General features: G+C 51.0%; 1 pseudogene; it reads left to right on the top strand.

Moving 5' to 3' along the window:
- Window positions 1-9,382: 9,382 nt before the first annotated feature.
- Window positions 9,383-10,858, top strand: LOC109772517 (uncharacterized; annotated as a pseudogene).
- The last annotated feature ends 12,538 nt before the right edge of the window (window positions 10,859-23,396 follow it).

Below are 23,396 nucleotides of genomic sequence, written 5' to 3'. Positions count from 1 at the left end.
ACCTCCCCGGATGAGGATCCGTCGTCCATATCGCCGTCCCGCCGGTTCAGCTGCCCCGTCCTCCACCTCCAGGGAGCTGCTCCGACGATTGCCTCGTCTATCGCGGCTGCTCCATCCTCACAGCGCCGCATTAACCTACTCCACCGGAACCGCAGCATCCTCACCGACTCCTCGGATGAAGCCGAGGCCTACTCGGCGCCACCAAAGAGGTTGTACACTCATCGCATCGCACCTTCTCCTTAACTCGACCTCCCAGCGCCGACGGTGCTCCATCCCACACCCCATGGAGCGGCTACCTTGAAGCCGGCGCCGCGGGCGACATCTCCATGGCGGCTCTCCCCCAGTGCGAGGCCCCTTCGGCTGCGGCGTCAATACCAGTCGGATCTGCTGCTGCTACTCCGGCTCTCGCTCACTCGCTCACGCTGCTGCTGCTGCTACGGCTCTCGCTCGATCGCTCGCTCGCCCAGCTGCTGCTGCTGATCTCCCCCTCGCTCGTGCTACTGCTCTGCTCCGATTAAGCCACACTTCAGTCGACTGAATCGACTTTTGGGTCAGTCGATTTTCAGGGGTTGCGGGGGCTCGCCGGAGTTAAGGAAGAACCACCCGCAGCGGGGACGGGGGCTCGCCGGAGAGGTACCCCACTATCTATCATAGGGTTCAGGGTGGGGGCGGGAGGCCTAGAGGGCTGGCCGGGGCGGCGGTGGCGAGTTGTTTCGGGGCGGCGAGGCGGCGCTGGGGCCGGCGGTTCGGCCGGTGGTGGCTGGCGGCTCAGGGGGGGTGCAGGTTGAAGATGAACTGCAGGCCCTCTCTAAACTACATGTCAAGTGCCTCTCTGCTACCATTGCGTTCAGTTTCGACAGTAGCATTCAGATTCCACAGTAAATTTCAGTTTCGACAGTTATGTTCAGAGTCAACGGTTTTTACCTCATCTGTTGTAGTCAGGTGGTTTTTGGTGATGTTAATTTTACATCCATTTTACATCATCTATTGGAGATGCTATTAGAATCCCACTTGAGATTGACGATGTCTGTCTTGTGCTGCTTCAGCCTTGACGTCTTACGGCTCACCGGAGCTGCTCCAACGACAGAACGATCCATCACAACAGAGCAGTGCCCTGGACGCCGTCTACAGATTCCTCAAATCTTCCTCCACACCTCTGACAGCCACCTCTGCCTCAACTGCTTCAGCGACCAACCCAATGATTCTGAGGTCGACACGGCTACGGCAAAGAGGTTGTACACTTGTTGCATCACTTATTACTATACATTCACGTCGATCCATTAGGGCTATTTTGGTTCAACAGAAAAACGTCGATCCACTGGTTGTTACCATCACTCTAAATTTCTGCATGCTCTCCTTACATAATCTCACCATATTTTTTTCGTATGCATGTCAGATATTGTACACAGTCATGCTGAACATGTAGAGAAAAAGAGAAGAGTTTTGCGTGGCAATACAATGTCATGCAGACATCGCTCCATGGTGGTTTCAATGGCAAACCCTCCGCACCGCTCTCCAGATTGTAATCCAGAGGAAGATATCTGTTCTGAGGCGGATTCAGACGCCGCTGACCACTCCTATTTACCCCCTAAGGTGTTTGCTCTACCTTGGCATGATGATGTTAGTCATATCATGCATATGTTGCCTTGTAGTGCCTACTTTTGACATCATATATGTCATCTTCTTAGTTTAGACATGTTCTGTAATGCCACCTGTTTAGTTTCTATATCATATATGGGAATTATGCAGTCTCATGTCTTTTAGCCAGCCATAATATATGTGAAATGTGCAATGCCATCCTGTTTAACCAGGCATCATATATTTGAATGATATCTTGCCCATCCTTTTCTTCATTACATTTCCATTTGTCGACAATGTTTCTACATTAAACTACTCTTCCTGTGAATCAGCCATTTGGGTGGGAGATGGAAAAATCTGGAGTGAAAACAAGGCCTTCAGAGCAGACAGTGCTACCTATTGAAGCAGATCTCTTGTTGGGTCCCGATAGCTCCTCGGAGATGGATTCAGAGACAGATGAGCAGTCCTATTCCCCCACTGAGGTGTATGCTTTAACTTGGCACGGTTATACTGCTCATATCATGCATACGGTGTCTTGCATTGCATAGTTTAGACATCATATACACAATATTCAACACCATGTTCTTAGTTCAGACATCATATCGAATGCCCTTTAGCATATAAATCACATATGTGAATAAAATGATGTGATCCTGATTACTTAGATAACATGTAGGTGAATTATGTCATGCGATCCTGTTTAGTTATTCATCATATCTTTGAATTATGTTATGCTATGCTATCCAGTTTAGATAGACATCATATATGTGAAATTATGTCATGCTATCCGTTTTAGTTAAACAATATACATGTCAACTATTTCATGCCCTCTTTTTTCCACACTATCTATTGCATCTGTCTCTCATACAATGTCTGTACATTCAACTATGTTTCCTGTTTATTAGCCATTTGAATTGGAGCGGGTGATGCCAGTATCTAGCGGACTAAAAACACGGTCTTCAAATAAAACAGTGCTACCTCTTGGTGGAGATAGCACCCTGGTTGTACATGCACAAGAACCAGCCCTACCACACATAACCCAAACTCTCGCAGATTGTACCCCTACTGCGATGGACAGAGAACCAGCTTCACCCAATCTAACCCCAATCCCAGCCGATAGTAACCCAGTTCCTGTTGACACAACACCATGTCCACCACAGAGCTCCCAAACAAGAGCAGTTAGTAAGGCAGCTCCAGTGCCCAAAGGGCCAGTACTATCATGGCGAACCCCAACTCCACCAGTTAGTACGCCTATTCCTGTGGAGGAAGCACAACCAGCTAGTCGTAGTTTAGCATCTATCGCATTTGATGTTGTTAAATCGTATGTGCGTATCTTCCCATCTTGGAAATATTATACTGAAGATGAAGGAAAATGCCAGTTGCAGGTGTTTGTCCAGGAGTTATGTGTAAGTAATGTTATTCATGGCAATTACTTTGCTTTGTCCCATACATCCTACCTCCATGATGGTTATAATACAGCAAATTTTCCCTTTTTCTCTATAGAGAAGGACCGATTTGGAAACTCAGGATGAGGTAACCTGTGCTAATACCTCTGCTATCTTCAAGAATGCTTGGTGGCAGTATCGGAATTACCTGAAGAAAACGTACTTCACCGGCAAAGAAACTCATCAAATTCCCTTACGTTCTCCTGAGACACATTTACTGGACGATGACTGGGAACGCCTTGTTCTGTACTGGTCCCAAACCAAGAATGTGGTAAGGTCTATGAGCTCATTTTCTATTTTTAAGTATTATATTCTTGCGTCTTACTGCACTCTATTCATGTAGAACAAGTGCCTAAACCTGAAGAACAACTGTTCTAATTTAAGATTCCATTGCTATCATAGTTCAAAAAAGCGCTATGCGTTAATTGTGCATTTTTCCACCGCCTTGCGCTTTACTGACCACAGCGCATGCTTATGCGCAGTTATGCACAGATTATGCGTAGTTATGCGCAATGTGTTTTGCCAACGCCTAGAGCCTAGGCGCGCTTAAGCGCTCGCTTAGGCGCGCCTTTTTTAACTATGATTGCTTTGCTCTTGTATCACTGTATTTACTCATACAAACTTATTTTTAAATTGAAGGATCCAATCGAAACTCCAATGGCACAGCAGGTATGTTCACGCATGTTTCTTTAACAGGTTTGCTCTTATCAATAGCTCTGTTGATTTCAATTTCAATTGTGTATACAGTTGACTTTCATATCATGCACATTACTAGCATCACAACATAGCTAATAGTGTTGTTGTACATGTAGACCCGTGGTACCCATCTGAAATCTTGTTGTGCCGTGTAGTTTCCCACGCTATGTATTCTTTCACTGCTACTTTGTCTTGAACTGATATGATTTGAACCGTGTCTCTATTTTGATTTGGCAAGACAATGCAGTGACCATAGGACATAGATATATGTTTGTTTGATGCTTTTATTATGTACTAGTACTTGGCAATAGAAGACTTGGTAGTTTAATCCTGTCCACCTTACTAATGAACTGGTTCACTGAAATGAGTTTCATATACTAGTACATGCTAAACTTGTTATGTGTCTGCTTGTTTCTTCTTGTAGAATGCCGACAGAATATTGTGGAAGAGTGCCTTATTAAGCAATGGTAAAGGAAGTAATGCAAATAAGGTTCAGGATAGTGACACATCCTTGTTGGTCTCCAACAAAGCTGATAAAACAGCTAAGGAAGACTATCTTGAAGACAGCGAGACAACCCCAAAGTCCTATCTTGGTTTAGTGTTCGAGTTACTGGCCACTACCGCTTGCACAAGCTATTCAAACTCACTGTCTGAATCAGTTCGGTTTCTTGAGTCTGAACTACAAGCTGAAAGACATCGATCAGCTGTGCTGCGACAAGAAGCGGAAGGACTGCGGAAGTCCCTGGAGCATTCAGATGCCTACTTTCTCGTGCAACAACAAGCGTTGGAGGATTTTAGCGCCAAACAGGACAAAGCTAATCAGCTTGCCAAGCTTATTGCCAGCATGGTGGATACCCAGGATAACGTTTCTTGAGCTCTTCTGAAGTTGTTTCAGTTATGCTCTTGTTTTGCTGCCGCATTTATTTGCACTGGTGGCCAATTTTGACGGCCAGTGTATGTAATGTGCTGCTTTGTTCCCTATATTTGCACTGGTGGCGAACTTTGATGCCCGGTGGATGTAATATGTGTAATAGCGGTAATAGGCTAGCGTTAATTGCTTGCTTATTTATTTCCTTATTGTCTTGTTTAGTTGTTTGCTTGTAGTCACTGCAGTTATTTTTCTAATTTTTTTCTAGTGGCCACAATAGCCTATTTTTGGTAACTAGGCCAAAATAATCATGGCAACACACGGACTGTTGTAACCATGGGCCTCCTGCAGGCCGTATGATCCATGGGCCTTCGTCCGGCCGTAGGATCCATCGGCCTTCTATACGGGCCTTAGGGTCCATGGGCCTTCTACGGGCCGTAGGGTCCATGGGCCTTCTACGGGCCGTACGATCCATGGGCCTTCTATGGGCCATACTATCCATGGGCCTCACACGGGCCGTAGGATCCACGGGCCTTCTACGGGGTGTATCATCATTTCGCCAATCATGGGCCGTACTATTCGTGGACCATAACGGGCCGTTAATAGGCCGTATTTGATAACTCTATGAAAACAGCCCAACGGGTTTTTTTGACATGAAAACGGCCCAACGTATTAACAGTCCGCAAACGGGCCGACTGTAACGACGGGCTGAATTTGGCCCACAAGCAGAAAATGACAGTAACGGGTCGTATGTAACCGAATTCTGCAAATGAGCCCAAGGATCAATGGGCCCTGAGAAGGCCGAAAGATAACTTGGGCTGGAAACGGCCCAATGGAATAACGGGCCGTTAATGGGTATAAAGTGATACACTGTTCATTATGGGCCAGTTTCACCACGGGCCGTTAATGGGCCAAGAGTTACAAAGGTCCTCATATGGGCCGAAAGAAGTCATGGGACACATATGGGCTGGAAGTTAAAACGGGCTGAATCATATTGGACGGCCCAGATGACGCTAGTGGGCAACGGGCCCTGGGTTAGCGGGCTGTAAATGGGCTATATGCGAACAGGCCGTTAACAGGCTTTCCGTGGGCCGGCCCGCCACCTTTTGACCAAGTCAAACAGGCCGGCCTTTTCATAGGAATGGGCCTCTGTTGGGCCGTGCCACGTGTCGCCGTATCATAGGCGCCTTCGGTCCAATGAGCGGATGACATCTGTCCCAACGGTGAGCCGACACGTGTTTCCTCCAGCCAATGATGATTTTACACGTGGAAAATCCCCATTGGTCGGGGCTGTTAACGGGTTATCGGATCCAAGACCCGACCCGATAGCTTAACGGCGTTCCGTTACGGTGGATGCCACGTGTCGGTCACCCTTGACGAAAGCACTTCTGTGACACGCGATTTATCGTCATGGAAGTGGACACTTCCGTGATGATAATTTTGGTAATGTCATGGAACACTTCTACGACAGCACAGGTATGACTATCTTGATTCTGTCATAAAATCGTCATGGATGTACATGCAAGACAAAAACGCGACCTACTGTGACAAACACGTATCATCACGGAAGTGTATTTTTTTGTAGTGCCTCTTACCGAGCACCGGACACTCTCTAAGGGGCTACTGACTATATGGGTTTTTTCTCTGTTATTTACCTCGAAACCTGTCAACAGGTTGCTGCAGGCTTTGTTCAGTCCGCTCTTGGCGGACTGAACCTTCTCAATCATCGTGCTCACAAGAACACGGTGCTCGTCCATAACGGAGGCGCCTCGTAGTGCCTCCATAAGGTTATCCGGCGCCCCTGGATGGACAGGGGCCACCGGCGGAAACGATGCACCCCCTCCTTCAAAGGGGGTTGCCCGCCCGACTCCGGAGACATATGGGTCTCTGGAATCGTATCCGGCTGATGGCCAAGATGGATGCGGCCCTCTTCGCCAGTTTCCATGGGGATCGTCTCCCCCATGTGTCCGGCAGTGGAGGCTTCGCCTTGTGGCGCCTCCCGGACAGCGTCCTGGGTTCCTCCCCGGCTCGGATCGGCCCTCCGGGACAGCGCCTCGGTGTCGTCCCCGGCCCCGGGGGAGTAAGCAGGCGGTGGCAACTGGCTCGCCATCTCCGACGGAGCCAACGAACTTCCAGACGAGGATCGCTGGGTTAGGTCACGGGCCGGACTGCAACAGTACAGCTAATTACATCAAGACAATGGAGAGAAAAGGCTGGATGTGCGCATAAATAAGCCGTGTCACTTACGATGCGGCCTGGGGCTTTGTGCGGCGGCGTCGTTCGGGACTACTCTCAACGTCCCACGCAGTGTTGACCGCCGGAACGCCCTTCCCCTTTTTAGGCGCCTCCGCCTCCAGATGCGCCGGAGCCGCCCTCTTCTTCTTCCTCTCCTCAGGGGGAGGATTGTTTTCTTCTTCCTCCGCTCCCCCATCATTGTCTTCAGGGACAGAGGAATGAGTTTCGTCGTCTTCGGACGTCGCGTCTGAAGTACCCTTACGACGGAGGCCGCTCTTGGCCCCTTTGCCTTCTTGGCCTTCTTCTCTGGCGCCTTATATGGCACCGGTACTAGCATCTCCGCCAAGCGTGGGATGACTGGTTCCTCGGGCAGCGGAGCCGGACACTAGACCCGCTTCGCCCTCTCCGTCCAGTCCTGAAGGAGCAATAAGAAAAGCTCGGACATCATCCTCGAAACAATTAGGTTGAAGACTCGTTCGAGATAACATACCTTGCTAGCGGGGTGTGTACAATCGTGACCACGGTCCGAATCCGTGGCCGGTGGTTTCTCATTGCCCTTGAAGAGCAATTTCCATGCGCCCTCATGCGTAGTCTCGAAGAGCCTCACCAAGGTCCGGTGCTTCTTTGGATTAAACTCCCACAGTGGCCGGCTTCGGCGCTGGCATGGAAGGATCCCGCGAACTAACATCACCTGGATCACGTCAACCAGCTTGGCGCTCTTGGTTACCATGCTCTGAACGCGCGTCTGCAGCGCTATCAGCTCGTCAGGAGAACACCAGTCCGGACTCTTCTCGACCCAGGAGGTGAGTCGCATAGGAGCGCCGGAGCGGAATTCGGCAGCTGCTACCCAGGTGGTGCCGCGTGGTTCTGTGATGTAGAACCACTGCTTCTGCCACTCCTTTACCGTATCCACGAAGTTACCTTTGGGCCAAGATACATTGGACAATTTGCTCACCGTTGCCCCTCCGCACTCCGCGTGCTGGCCATCCACCACCTTCGGCTTCACGTTGAAGACTTTGAGCCACATCCCAAAGTGGGGTTGAATGCGGAGGAAGGCCTCACACACGACGATAGAACGCCGAGATGTTGAGGAAGGAATTCGGGGACAGATCATGGAAATCTACCCCGTAGTAATACATTAACCCGCGGACGAAGGGGTGGAGTGGAAACCCTAGCCCGTCGAAGAAATGGGGGAGGAATACCACCCTCTCTATGGGCTCCGGCGTGGGGACGATCTGTCCCTCGGCCGGTAGGCGGTGGACGATCTCCTTCGCCAAATATCCGGCCACCCGGAGCTTAGTAATGTCCTCCTCCGTGACGGAGGAAACCATCCATTTGCCCTGACCACCGGATCCGGACATGGTTGCTTGAGTGGAAAGGAGATGAAAACTTGGGCGCTGAGCTCGAGATCGGGAAGGCGGAGACGGAGAGAAAGGGTGAGAAGAGGAAGAGGGGGTCCTTATCCTCTTATAAAGGCAGTAGACATTAAACGCCTCCTCGCTCGCCTTAAGATCCGCCTATTCCCAAGGGGCTGTGTGAACGGCACGGTTGGGTTACCCATGCCCGCATTGATGAGAATCCCGCGATAAGGGGACACGATCTCTGCTTCGACAAGACGTGCCAATAGCAACCGCGTCTTGAAACGTGGGACAAATGGTTCGAAATTATGACCGAACGGACATGACGTCACATTGCAGAAAATTGTCAGCGGATGGGACTCGTGTAAAATATATATATTCTCTCTGCGGTGGTGCAGGGTGTTTAACAGGTCCGGATACAATCATCGCGTCCGAATGCTACCTTGGAGTTCGGAAGAAGGGGAACCCGCCTTGCAATGCCGAAGACAATCAGCGCGCCGGACTCCTCGTCATTGAAGCCAGGTTCAGGGGCTACTGTGGGAGTCCTGGACTAAGGGGTCCTCGGGCGTCTGGCCTGTTATGCATGGGTCGGACTGATGGGCTGTCAAGATACGAAGGCCGAAGGCAATACTCCTGTCTGGATTGGACTTTACTTGGCATGGAAGGCAAGCTAGGTGACCGATTATGAAGATTTCCTCCTATGTAACCGACTCCATGTAACCCTAGATCTCTCTGGCGTCTATATAAACCGGGGAGCATAGTCCGGATAGGACAGATTCATTACCATATACTCATAGGCTAGACTTCTAGGGTTTAGCCATTACGATCTCGTGGTAGATCAACTCTTGTAACACTCATATTCATCAAGATCAATCAAGCATGAAGTAGGGTATTACCTCCATAGAGAGGGCCCGAACCTGTGTAAACATTATGTCCCCCGTCTCCTGTTACCATCGATCCTAGACGCACAATTCGGGACCCCCTACCCGAGATCCGCCGGTTTTGACACTGACAGCGTACCCGGGCGATGGATCAAATGCAAGAAGGGATTGCGGCAGGGGGACCCCCTCTCCCCCTACCTGTTCCTGCTCGTCGTGGATGTGCTCCAACAGATGGTCAAGAGAGATGGTGGGATGCGTCACCCTCTGTTTGACGATGCGCCCCCGTTTGTCCTTTAGTACGCTGATGACACCATCGTCATCATGCGTGCGGAGCTGGACGCGATTCGGCGCCTCAAGGGCATCCTGGACGATTTCGCGGCGGCGACGGGCCTTGTCATCAACTTCCACAAAAGCACCGTCGCGCCCGTTCATGTCCCCGAGGATGATCTTCGCGAGATGGTCCATGTGTTGGGCTGCTGCGTTGTGAGCCTCCCTCAAATCTACCTCGGCCTGCCGCTCTCCAACCACAAGCTTTCCATGGACGATTTCCTCCCGCTCATTGTCGAAGCTGAGCGCTACCTCTCCGGCTGGCGCGCTCAGCTTCTGTCCTTCGGGGGGGCGCCTGGTACTGCTCAACGCCGTGTTGGACGCTCTCCCCACGTATGCCATGTCTGCGATGGAGGTCCCGCCCTCTGTCCTCGGGGGCCCAGTATCTCATGGCCTGGGATCGCGTTGTCCGTCCCAAGGGAAGGGGGGTTGGGGGTATGCGCCCTCACGGTCCAGAACCGGTGCGTCCTGCTGAAGCTCCTTCACCGTCTACACTCGCGCCAGGATGCGCCGTGGGCTCGCTGGGTTTGGGGTGAGCTGGGACGCTCGCTGCTGACCTCGGCAGCGGCGGTTTCGCTCCTCGGACCGCACTGGGCTTCCCTGGCCAAGCTTATGCCTGTGTACAGGGCGATCGCCAGTGTCTCCGTCGGTGACGAGCGCACTACGGCGTTCTGGCTGGATTCTTGGTTGCCCGGCGGTGCCCTCTCCGTCCAGATGAGCTCCCTCTTCTCCCACACCACCATGCCTGCGGTCTTGGTTGCTCCCGTCATTCAGCACGGGCTAGCTGGGGTCCTCGTCCCCCGCCTGAACCATGCGGGCACCCGGGAGTGCGAGGTGCTCCTCCGAATCGTCCGGGCGCTGGTCCTCACAGTGGAGCCGGATGTTCGGACCCTCCGCCTAGGCTGTGCCAAGGGTGCCAGGCTCTCCTCTGCTGGCCTCTACCGACTTTGCCACTTTGGTGGGGTGCTTGCGCCGTACGCCGACTTTGTCTAGAAGAACTACGCTCCAAGTCGAGTCCGCTTCTTCGCCTGGCTCTTGGTCCAGGCTCGGATCCAGACGAGAGACATTCTCCTGCGGAAGCACATTGTGGAGGCGGCTGGGGCTGGCTGCCCCATCTGTTCGGCACCCATGGAGACGGCGAAGCATCTCATCTTCGGCTGCCCCTTTGCTCAGCGCTTCTGGTCTACGGTGGGAGTCGCCTCGGCGGTCTCGTCCGTTGAGCTGCTGCACACTATGTCCCCCCCTAGCTCGGTGCCGGCGCGGATGGGCTCGACCTTCCTCCTCCTTTGCTGTTGGCAACTTTGGAAGCACCGCAATGCGATGGTCTTCTAGGGATTGCCCCCGTCGCTCCCCCGACTACTGCACTTATGTAGGGAAGACGCCGTGCTTTGGCAGGTGCGTCTGCCTGTTGCTCTGAAGCAGGCGTCTGATGCGTGGCTGGACTGCCTGGCAAATCCTCGAGCTGCCTGATGCATGTAGCCTTGCTCCCCCCTCCCCCCCACTCACTCGCTCCCTCTCTTGCTCTTCCCCCATACAAAATGTACTTGTGCATGCTGTTTACTTGGGCATTTTGGCCCCCATATATGAAAATTCAGGTGGGGAAAACTCCCCCCCCGGTGAAAATTCAAGAAAAAAAGATTATATAAGAGGAGGAAGCGACACTTAGTGTGGAGCTTAGCAAATGAACGGCAAGTCTAGCTGTAGTAGTGCGCAAATCCAAGCAGTAGTAGGACTGGAAGGCACTGGGAAATGTAGCAGCCATCTAAGAAGTATGATTTCTCATCCTAAGATAGCCATGTGTGGCAATGCCACTCTCTCGCGCTTTGAGCGAACATGATCTAGTTTCCTATCTTTGGTGATAAAGCTACAAGGAGCATGCCATCATGCATGTTGGCATAACGTGCCAACCCAAGCTGTAGCCACGGTAGAATGGGCAATCCATCATGCCACCCGCCGGAAGGATCAATCTGCCATCCTACGTGGTGAAAGTATGGACAATTTTGCATGATGTTATGGCACCCTGGCCGGACATGCTCTGTTCAACACTTGAAGCTAGTAGGATTGCCATGAAACAACACCGGATATCAAGTTTGAGCTCGACTTGAGGGATTTAGAGGCAGGCTCAGGAGCCATATCAGTTGAATAAAAGATAGATATACAATAGGCATGTTTTTCACATGCATGTTGTATTTTTGTTTTGAGAATTTTACTGCATGTTCCTTAAAAACAAACGAGGCCAAATGTGGCATACATGCAGAAACTATGTGAGAACCCGCGAGAGTACAGGTGTCCCAATACAACTAAAAAGAAGTTCCCGCAAAAAGGAGAAAATACAATCAAGTCCTTGGAGAGCTTTTCTGTAAAGCAACCGATGCCCGCTGCCCACCGCCACCACCGTAAGAAGACAGGGCCCTCCCTAATCCCAGAAACTGAGAACGCACCATCGGCCCAACCGGCTTTGTGAGTCAGTGAAAATCCTTGTCGCGAACAGCAACCTCTTAATTAGCTCCTAACGGCATTTCTAACCGAACTCCAATACGGCCATAAGGGAGTAAATTTCTTGATTTACTCCCTTACGACGGACCTAGCCGATCCCCTAAAAACGTTAACGGGGTAAAAAAAATTAGTCCAACTCCCTATTCGCCCCATGATTTCCCTAAATATACTCCATCGTGCGGCGGCCGAGTAAAACTCTCTCTCGCCCTCCCGCGCCACACTGCCTCCTGCCGCCGCCGCCACCGATGACCTCCGAGCTGGCCGGAATGGATAGCCAAGCCCCCTGCTCATCCCATCGGCCATCGGCGCTGGCTTTTCACCGCCGGTGCCGAAAAAAGGTTGGGGATGGAAAGAACCAACGGGTCCAAGCTCTGCCTCCAACCGCGGCAATGGTGTCTGGGATGGACACCGCGTCTCCGGCAATGGTAAGCCGCCCTCCCGACGCACCTACCGGAGGCAAACAGTCTCGAAAGCCGACGGCGACGGCGTCAGCGCCCGCCGAGGCAAACGCCAAGAAGAAGATGAAGAAGACCGCGGCGGCGCCTCGTCCAAAGCCTACGCCTCGTGCGGCAACTCCGGCTGCCCCTATGGCGACTGCTCCAGCGTGAGCGGTGGCTGCAGCCGGCAACAAAAAACGCGGCCGCCAAGTGCTCAATGAAATGCCAATGAGGTAAAAATAAAACTCGCATCCCGTTGGTATTCGATAGTGATTGTTTATAGTGCTTGCTTTGACATTGTAGAGCGGAGATGAACACGACTGAATTCCTCGCATCGTTGGAGTCCTCGGTCCACGTTGGCCTTGATGATATCAATTATGACTTATTTTGGGATCATTTGGCTTGATCCACAACATATACATGCTATGTTTGTGGTGTTTGAAGTGATGTCTTTTGGGTGAACTTCACAGGTTTAAGTTTGAAAAATGCGGTGATGAAACTTTATGTTACGACGACTATTGCTATCAATGCTTTAATTTGAATGATTTTAAGATATGTATTGTGTACAGATTGTGTTTGTGCGGCTAGTCTACAAAACGTCCAGAAATTTGACTTTACTCTGCTAAACTATAGGGGATCGGCTAGGTGCAGCCACCGTTAGTGGAGTAAAATTTTACTCCACTAACTTCACTCTAACTTTTACTCCACTAAAATTTTAGGGGATCGGTTTGAAATGCCCTAAGTACTATGTATCTTCTACTGTTTTAGGAACTAACACAGTGGGCTGCACACTTGCGCATGAAATGTATTTATTGATTATTTCTTGACAAAGTTAAATGATATTATGGTGTAATAAAACTATTTTATGTTTAGGACCTCCGGTACTAAACAAAGGAATGAAATGCAAACTAATTTGATCAGGAGTGTGTGTAAGAGTAGTGGTAGGCAAGACGATCTATTGCTCCAAGTTACTGTAGCTGGGTTTGATTACAAGCTGGGATACACGAATTGGCGAGAATCAGGAAGAAAGAGGAACTAGGGTTCGTGCCGCCGTCTGTTCGGTGATCCACTGGATGCCTTGCTTCTCCCTTGAGCTGCCTCAAGTAGTGGCTGTCGTAGCTGAGCTTCACTGTGTCCACTTTGGCCTAGTCACCCAAGAGTTGGGCTTATTGGCCCGTGGTGGTCGTTGGGCAGCAGGCGAGTGATGCGAGCCGCTGCCCTGTGGGCCCTGCTGGTCGGTGACGCCTGCTAGGCTTGGTGCAGGAGTGGCGCTGACATCCCCTCCTCGGGACGAGGCTTGCCCCCAAGCCTCAGCTCTGGGGAAGCGAGCTTGTAGCGCCACATTATCCTCCCAGGTGTCCGCAAGAGCTGGTTGATCAGACCAACTAACCAGCACTTGTTCGACCATAGGGCCATTCTTCCGACGCCAACGGTGCTGGAGTACTGCGACTGGCACGACTGGAATATCAGTAGCTTGCGGAAGGTAAGGGGAGGAGTGCATACAAGCATTGCCGGAGTTGGGAGACGTGGAAGACCGGATGCACTTGGGAGTGCGCCGGCAGCTCCAGCTTGTAAGCTGCGTCGTCGACTTTGGCGATGACTTGGAATGGGCCGTAGTATCTGAACGAGAGCTTGTGGTTGGCGCGCTGCGCCACTGACATCTGGATGTAAGGCTGAAGCTTGAGGTACACCGAGTCACCCACTTGTAAAATGTGAGGCGACCTGCGCTTGCTAGCTTGGTTCTTCATGTGTTGCTGCGCTCGCTTCAGATCCTGTTGCAGGAGGTCCTGCACCACCACCTATTCCTCCAGCAAAGAGTGAAGAGCAGGTACCATACATTCAGACACGAATGTAATGCCCCACTGTCTGGGTTTATAGCCGAACATCGCCTTGAACAGGGACTGTCGGTGTCAAAACCGGCAGATCTCAGGTAGGGGGTCCCGAACTGTGCGTCTAAGGCCGATGGTAACAGGAGACGGGGGACACAATGTTTACCCAGGTTCGGGCCCTCTCTATGGAAGTAATACCCTACTTCCTGCTTGATTGATCTTGATGAATATGAGTATTACAAGAGTTGATCTACCACGAGATCGTAATGGCTAAACCCTAGAAGTCTAGCATGTATGACTACGATAATGAGTCTTCGGTCCTACAGACCTATCCCTCCAGTTTATATAGACCGAAGGGATCTAGTGTTACACAAAGTTGGTTACAGAGAAGGGAATCTTCATATTAGATCGCCAAGCATGCCTTCCACGCCATGGAGAGTCCCATCCGGACACATAGAGAGTCTTCGGTCTTCGTATCTTCACAGCCCACCATTCCAGCCCATGGCTAACAGGCCGGACGCCCACTACTAGGAAAAGGCCTGTTAGTGGCGCACCTGTTTTGGCCACTAATGGCGTACTACAGGTGCGCCACTATCATCACGCCATTAGTAACTAATACTAATGGCACACCCCTGGTGCGCCATTAGTATACCAGACAGTAGTGGCGCACCAGGCAGTGCACCATTAGTATGTCACTTGGTGCGCCATTAGTATGCCTCCCAGGGGGCCATATTTACCTTGTGCTCTGGGTTACTAATGGCGCACTAACAGATAATGCACCACTAGTATTTTTTATAGCAGTGCGCCACTAATGTGCTGTATGGTGCGCCACTAGTATGAATATTAGGAATTTTTTTTCTTTTCTGATATTTGCACAGGTTACAAAATATATTACTGCACAGAATATAGACAACAAAACATATAAATAGCAGATTCATCGAATACAATAGAAGATTAGTCTCCGAATACAATTCATCATATTAGCTAGTCTCCGAATTCAAAATACCGAACAAAGTTAGAACATTACAAGTCTCAAGACCGCGAGTAGCGAGTTTGTCTTCACATTACAAGTCGATATCGATCATCTAAACTACCATCACATAGAAGAGAGCTACGGTCATCACGATGAGCATCATCGCGATGAAACTGATCTTCATCCGGTTCCTCCTCAGCTCCCTCCTCTCTCCCGCTAGATAGTGCGCGTATCTAGCATCCGCCTCCACCCTAGTGGTGTACCCTTTGTAACTGTTACCGCTGAAACGCCTGTCTCCGACACTCCTCCCAGTCGTCGTAGACTCCGCAAACCTTACCCTTGTACACGACATACGACAGCATCTCTATGCACTAGCCAAACAAAACGTTAGTAGCAATTCACAGACAATACATACGCAATATATAAGTATGCAACAAAAGGATCGGAAGAGAAAAACAAGACATTAATAGCACGATTCATGGTCCTACTAATAAATAGCATCGATTACATATAAGTTGAGCGACTGTCCAAACCAAAGAGACATACAAGTTCATTAAAGTTTAATTACAACATGAGCTAATCGATATTTCAGAACTACATAGCATCACTACTTTCGACTCGACTCAGGGACCGGAGCGTGGATGAAGCCGCCGTCTGTCGTGATGGTCATGAAATTGCGGGCGTTTTCAGCCTGCATTTGTAGCATTGTTTCTATCTCACTGTTGGACGGTTGATATCTGAGGTAGAACTGCCCCGAGGTACGAAGGACATCTTGATGGATGATTTCCGCAAACTCCGACTGAATGCGAAAGAATTCTTGTCTGATGTCCGCGTCCTGGATTGCCGACAAACTTGCGGCCCAATCTTTGAGATTATTTGGTAGCAGAAGGTGACTATGGTCCCGTACGATCGCCCGCATGTGATGGAGGGCGTAGTAGGCATCCTTCTGACCGCCAGACGGCTGCTTGACGCAGGGGAACATCGTATTGTGGGTGAACACGTGTTTGCCGTACCTACGAACTGGCCTCCTGAAGGTGCCTCCAGATCTGGCGTAGCTGGGGAGAACATCATCAAGAACTTTCTTGATATTTGTGTAGTCTTTCTTCGACTGCCGGTCCGAGTTGAAATACGTGGCCATGGAATATTTCAGGCTTAAGAGGATGAGTGTGCAATGTGTGTCACTGCACAAAACACGGAATGTTAGAAAAAAAGAGCGATCAAAACCTATGAAATCATATGTTACGGGGCGGTGAGGGGATGACTTACTCAGGAAAGTAAGGCACGAGGAAGTTATCCTTATCTGGGTTTGCCAGAATGACGCCTTCGAGGTATGAACTCGCGACTTCTCGGTCCCCAACGCTGCCCAAGATGTTGGCACGCATGTAGAAGGGGTCGACTATCACGATGTCCGGGGTCTTGTCTCTAATGGTCTGCATCTCCATACTCAACGAAAATAGCCGAACGAAGGTGTAGTGCAGCGGAAGAAGGTTAAACATAGCGAAGATGTCATCAAACCGCAGGACGATCGTACCCCCGATGGTGCTATCCACAAAGCCCTTGCCCTCTGGCACCTTGGCCACGAAAACCGGGTATCCCACATCATTCTCGGAGAGACGCCGCTTCTCCAAAAGAAAGAACACTATCATGCAGACTCCGCATAGCACCGGTTGCAGCATTGAGCAGATTAGTCGGTAGCATCGGCCTACCCGCCACATGCACCCTCCTCGACATATCCTTAGGTGAAGGTGGACCGTCCTAATCACGGATCATACTCGGTGCCGGCTGGCTCGCACCCTTGTTAGTCTTTCTTTTCCGTCCCTTCTTCTTCTGCTGTAATGGGATCGAGTTCTTCTCAGAGACCGCCTTCTTGAGTGTGTTGGGGCTGATAATATTTCGCACCTCAGCTATCTGAGGCTCGGTGAAGGCGGCAGCTGGAGGCGTCTCCTGAGAACTGAACGCCAGACGACGCCTGTTGCAATTGGGTTGCTCCGCGGTACCAGCTAGATCGCGGTCGTCTTTTGCAGGGTTGGGTTCTTGAGAAGGAGGCCCCAAGAATACGTCATCGTACCCATTGTCGTTGAAGTACTTATCAACGTTGGTAAATGTACCATCGTCGTCGTCGTCGTCGCCCGGATCCTGTGCCATATGCATGTCTGAATCATGTACCATATGCACGTCCCGCATGTCCGGTAGCGTTGCGGGGGTCTAGCCATGGCTAGGCGCCGACACGACTGGCGGTGTTGTCTGTGGGGTGGTGTCCCCCGCCCCCAAACGAATCTGGCTCTTCGGCCATAGCATGGGCCAGCTTATGCAGGCGCAAGGGTCATCACATCATCTTCGTCGGCCCCATGGGGTCGATACGGAGGTAGCATGTCGTCGAAACCCGGCAGCACTCGAACCAGTTGAACCCTATAAACGGTGGGTGGCATCGGATTACCGTGGAACACGCGGCTGCCCGGTTGAATGATTCTGCCCTTGGCGACATCGACCAACTCGTCGTTCACGAAGTGCAGGAGAGTGCACGGAACGTCGGCGGCACCCTACGAAAACATGTAGGGTGTCAGGGATGCGCAGTCAAAGGCAAGGAGATGAAGTCATCGGCCGAGAGGCTTAATTAGTTACCTTGATGGCGTCGAGCTCGGCTAATGTCGAGGCACCGCCAACGACAGGCGTGCAATTGACGGAGGGGCCGCTTGCTGCCGAGGTGCCGGCCGGCGTATTCTTCCCACACCCGGGTGCATTAAGCTGCAATGCCGGCGCCGCCGCGGGAGACACCAATGCCGCCTCCGCCGGAGACACCAATGGCGCCGCCGGCGCATTGCGCGAGTTGCTGCCCGTGAAGCTGGAAATCGGGGGCGGCCCTTGTTGGCCGCCCGCCACCCACGCCTGCAGCCCAGAAACCAAGGTAGGTATAATGGCGGTGATCGTCGCTCCCAGTTGGTATTGCACTTGCTCTTCGACCATCTCCGGAATCTGCGCCACTTCTGCCTTGAGTTGTTCAACCTTGCGCTGCTGGCTTTCCGAGCTGGTCTTTCTCTCCTTTCGCCCAGCGGTATAGTATTCCGACCATTTCATGGACAAGCCTTTGCCGGCCACACGACCAGCTGACGACGGCTTACTGAGCTTATCCTTGTTTTTCATTATATTCAACGCCCTATTTAAAGGGGTGTCGAAAGGGGAGCTCTGAGACGACCCCGCGCTACTCCTTTCAGTGTCCTGCGGAAGGAACGTGAACCATTTAGAAATTTGGCTTCATTAACTAGAATGCAACCATATATGTAGCTAATTACGCGGGGGTGTATTCCTTACCAGAACTTTCTCAAGCGCCTTGGTCTTCGGATCCATGGAAAGCTCCTTGGTTACCGGGTCAATCTTGTACCGGGCCCTGACATAGTTCCTGGTCTGCTTGTCACGGTATTTCTCGAAGCGGGGCGGTAGGCCTTGCTCGGCACGCTCTACGTCCTCCTTGTCCCATATAGGTTCCGCCACTCTGTAACCGCCGGGACCGAGTTTGTGGACCCCTAAGTTCAAGTCCCGCATATCTTTCCCCCACTGACTTGATTCCTCAGATGCGTTACAGCCAGAGTCACCCCACGATCCAGATTTTCTCTAAAAGGCAACCAACATCTCTCAATATTGCTCATGAATGGGTTATCATCCCTAACTAATTTGGTTAAACAAAGGATCTAGCATAAAATAGGGCTGCTATGCACCTTACATGGATGTTACAAAAACACCGGAAATCCAAGTTCGGTACATGAAACACTCACTAGGTCTAGTTTGAGCTCACCTAACAAGCCAAGGGTTGAGTTTAGCTCCTATTGACTTAGCTTCCCACTTCTCTCATGTATAAGTAAAAGGCTAGTGAATTAAAAATACAACTAGCTGCAGATTATTAACCCAATACGAATCACAGATAAATAAATTCTGGCGTTATGCTCACAACAGAAATATATGCGCAGGTGTGCAATGACAAAATTCTGGAGTTATGCTATGCAATCTAGAATGTAGTCTAAGGGGAACTAACTAGCAGCAGCTCATCTAGAACACATGTGAGTACTTGAATGGAAATAGCAACATCAGGAAGAAAAGAAGGAACATTGTCCCACAGTAGCAACAGCAGGTGGGCGGGGCCCGAGCGTAGTGGAGGCGTGGTCGCGCTGCGCTGAGCGTGCCTGGGCGGGGCCAGGGCGCGGCCAGGGGCCGAGGGGAGCACAGCCACGGGGGGCGGCAACCAGGAGCTGGGGCGCGGTGGTGCGACAGTCTACGGTGACGAAATCGAAGGGGGGAGGGGAACCGGTGCAGCTCACCAAGAGGAAGATGATGGCGAGCTCGTGCGGGGCCGGGGTTGACGAGGTGACGCGGATCGACAGTGAGGCCGCGGTGGCCGGAGGTGGAAGAAGACCTCGATCCGCACGATGCAGAGTCGTCGAGCTCGAACGGGTGGCCGTAGATGACGTAGAAGAACACTACAGAGCTCCTGGACTCCTTGGTGGGGTGCGGGGACGACGGTGGTCGCGGGGACGATGCGGTGACGGCGACGACCTAGTCGGGTGAAGCAGCGCGAGGGGAGGGGAAGTGGGGAGGTGCTAGGGTTTGCACAGGGGTCTGCCTCGGCCTTATCCAACAGGGGAGCTGGAGCGGGTGTGGAGCGGGCGCGGGGGTCGTCGGAGCGGAAGGGAGATCTGGCGAGGGAGAGGGAAGGGGGATCGGGCGAAGGGGTATCCAGCTAGAGGGGGGAATGTTAGTAATGGCGCACCGTCTAGGGGTGCGCCATAAAAACACTGATAGCAATGGCGCACCATCCTCTGGTGCGCCATTAGTAACTTTTTTTTCTGATAGCAATGGCGCACCCTCCTCTGGTGCCCCATTAGTAACTTTTTTTTTATTATTTTTTGTTGCATCTAATAATTTGTTTTTTTATCAAATTTGTTATTTTCATGAGGACTAGAACAGAAGATATCATCAAATTTGTTTTTTTGAAAATATCATCAAATTTGTTTTTTTATTTTTAATTGAAAATATCATCAAATTTGAAAAAATATTCATGAATTCAAAAAGTGCCCATGAAATGTAAAAATATTCATGAGTTCAAAAAATATTAACAAATTCAATATTCATGAGGACTAGAATAGAAGAAATATCATTTCAAAATGTCGAAATACAATCGTGAAATGAAGACTATGATTTAAATATAATTGATCTTAGCTAGCTATCTTTTCACAATCTTCTTGCCCTTCTTTTTCGCAAATGGAATTCTTCTGTTGAACGGACGTCCTTTAGGTAGGGTGGTCCTGCTTCTTCTTGTGGTGTATGGCACTTCATCGTCGTCGTCATGTTCCATCTTCGGTCGCCGTACTTGTCGAAGTCTTGCTCATTGGCGACGCCATCCATTCCGATGATCTTCCTTTTGCCTCTCCTCACGACAACACGACTGGGCTTTGACGGTTCGGTAATGAAGATGCATTGGTCCACTTGGGAAGCCAGTACCCATGGCTCATTTTTCGCGGTGACGTTTGCGCCCGTGGTCTTGGATTTGGCTTCGGGTATAACCATGGTGGTGAAATACCGGTCTTCTTTTATGACGCTCTTGGCCCATCTGACACGGAACATCGGGACCTTCTCTCCAGCGTAGCTCAGCTCCCAGATCTCCTCGATCCTTCTGTAGTATCTGTCCTTGTCGTTACCGGTGTAGGATTCCATCGTTACCCCGGAGTTCTGATAACCATCGCTCTTCATGTCCTTGTCCTCGGTGTAGAATGTGTAGCCATTGATATCGTACGCCTCATAGGTCATCAGGTTGTACTCGGCGCCCTGTGACAAGGCGAATATGAGTTTTTCTTCCGCGGAAGAATCCTCATGTAAAGGGTACGACAGAAGCTTCTCCTTGAACCAACGCGTGAAACATGAGTTGTGCTCTTTGATTATATCTCTGTCCGTCCTCTGTTGGCCTCGGTCATTGTCCGTCTTCTCGATAAAGGTTTTGTGCTCTACCACCCAAGGATCGACCACGTCTATGTGTTGTAGCCCGACTAGGTTTGCTCTTTCAAAGTCGGCAAGTCGACCCTCGAAGTCGACATGCATTTCGCGGCGACCCTCGCGGTGACCCCATCCAGCGAGCCTGCCGAGGTGCCTGTTGACGGGCAGACCAACGGGGTTCTCGATGCCTAGATAATTCGTGCAGTAGGAGATGCACTCTTCGGTCAGAAAGCCCTTGGCAATGCTTCCCTCTGGACGTGACATGTTGCGAACGTATCCTTTGATGACACCATTCATCCTTTCGAACGGCATCATGCTGTGCAGGAACGTCGGCCCGAGTTGGACGATATCCTCCACGATATGGACCAGCAGATGCACCATAACATCGAAGAATGCGGGCGGGAAGTACATCTCAAGCTCGCATAGTATCACCACGATCTCTTCCTGTAGCCTTCTGAGTTGCCTCACGCCAACCGACTTCCAAGAGATGACGTCGAAAAAGTTGCATAGGCCAAATAGAGTTTCACGGACGTGCGCGTCCATGATCCCACGGATTGCAACTGGAAGTATCTGCGTCATCAGCACGTGACAGTCGTCAGACTTCATCCCGCTGAACTTTTGCTTCGCTGAGTCTAGGTATCTGCTTATCTTCCCCGCGTAACCGTAAGGAAGTTTTACTCCTACGAGGCAGGTGAAAAACTGTTCGATCTCCTCCTGACTTAGAGTGAAGCACGCGGGAGGGTAGTCATTTCCGGTCTTCTTGGCCTTTTTGCCTTTGTGACGACTTTCCGTGTCCTGCATCGCCTCATCATCATCATCATTAGCGTGAAGCTCCTCCCTGATGCCCATTGATTTCAAGTCTGCCCTTGCTTTCGGCCCATCTTTGGTCCTCTTTGGCATGTTGAACAGGGTACCAAGCAGACTCTCGCACACGTTCTTCGTGATATGCATGACATCAAGGCTATGAGGCACACGGTGGATCTTCCAGTACGGCAAGTCCCATAAAACAGACCTCGTTTTCCATACCTTCAGCAGCTGCTCTGGCGCCTTTCACTTCTTTCCCGGCAGTGGGCAATCTTTCCAATTTTTCAGCAGCTCGTCTATTTCCTCGCCGCTCCTCGTACGCGGGCGTCTTCGGGGTTCAGTTTCACCATCGAACAGATCCTTGCGTTTTCTCCATGGGTCATCGTCGCGAAGCCACCTTCGATGTCCCATGAACATGGTTTTCGAAGACCCAGGATCTCTATCTAGCTGGCGATACGTTGTGTCATCCATGCACCTGACGCATCCAGAAAATCCATGGACCACCTGCCCCGCGAGATATCCGTAACCGAGATAGTCGTGCACCGTCGTGAGCAGTGCGGCTCTCATAGGGAAATATTCTTTCTCTGCGGCGTCCCATGTATTGGCTGGCGTTTTCCACAGCGTGTCTAGCTCCTCTTTCAGCAGCCCGAGATATAGATTGATGTCGTTCCCTGGTTGTTTCGGCCCTTCAATTAGCATACTCATGTGAATGTATTTCCTCTTCATGCACAACCAGGGGGGAAGGTTGTATATCCACACAAACATAGGCCAGCTGCTAGGTGTGCTTCTCTAGCTGCCAAACAGATTGACTCCATCGGTGCTCGCGCCCAGCACGATGTTCCTTGGATCGTCCCCAAATTCTGGGTGTTCGAAGTTCAACGCTTGCCACTGGCTCGCATCCTTAGGGTGACTCAACATCTTGTCTTTTTTATTTATCTCCGGATCATTTCCGTCATCTTCTCGCTTCTTCTCCTCCCTATCCGCGTGCCAACGCAGGAGCTTTGCTAGCTTAGGGTCCGCGAAATACCGCTGCAGACGAGGAGTGATCGGAAAGTACCACACCACTTTTCGAGGAGCTTTCTTCCTCTTCTTGTATCGAGTGACGCCGCACACCGGACATATGGTAGACTCCGCGTGCTCGTCCCGATAAATGATGCAATTGTTCATGCACACATGGTATTTCATGTGCGATAAATCCAGAGGACACACGATTTTCTTCGCCTCCTCGAAACTGGTCGGGCACTTGTTCCCCTTGGGAAGACGTTCATGCCAGAATGACATGTTCTCGTTGAAGCATGAGTCGGTCATTTTGTGTTTTACCTTCATCTCCAGAGCCATGAGCGTTACTTTCAGGCGGGTATCCTCGGGCCTGCATCCTTCATACAATGGAGTAACCGCGTCTATCTCCAGTTGATCCAGCTTGGCTTTCTCTCGGGCGGCAGCTCTTGCGTTATCCGTCTGCTTGAGAAGCAGCTCTTGAATATGAGGGT

This window comes from Aegilops tauschii, chromosome 7 (genome assembly GCF_002575655.3).
Source record: "Aegilops tauschii subsp. strangulata cultivar AL8/78 chromosome 7, Aet v6.0, whole genome shotgun sequence".
NCBI lineage: Eukaryota > Viridiplantae > Streptophyta > Magnoliopsida > Poales > Poaceae > Aegilops > Aegilops tauschii.
Note: the sequence above shows the minus strand (reverse complement) of the source record. Positions and strands in the feature narration are given on the sequence as shown.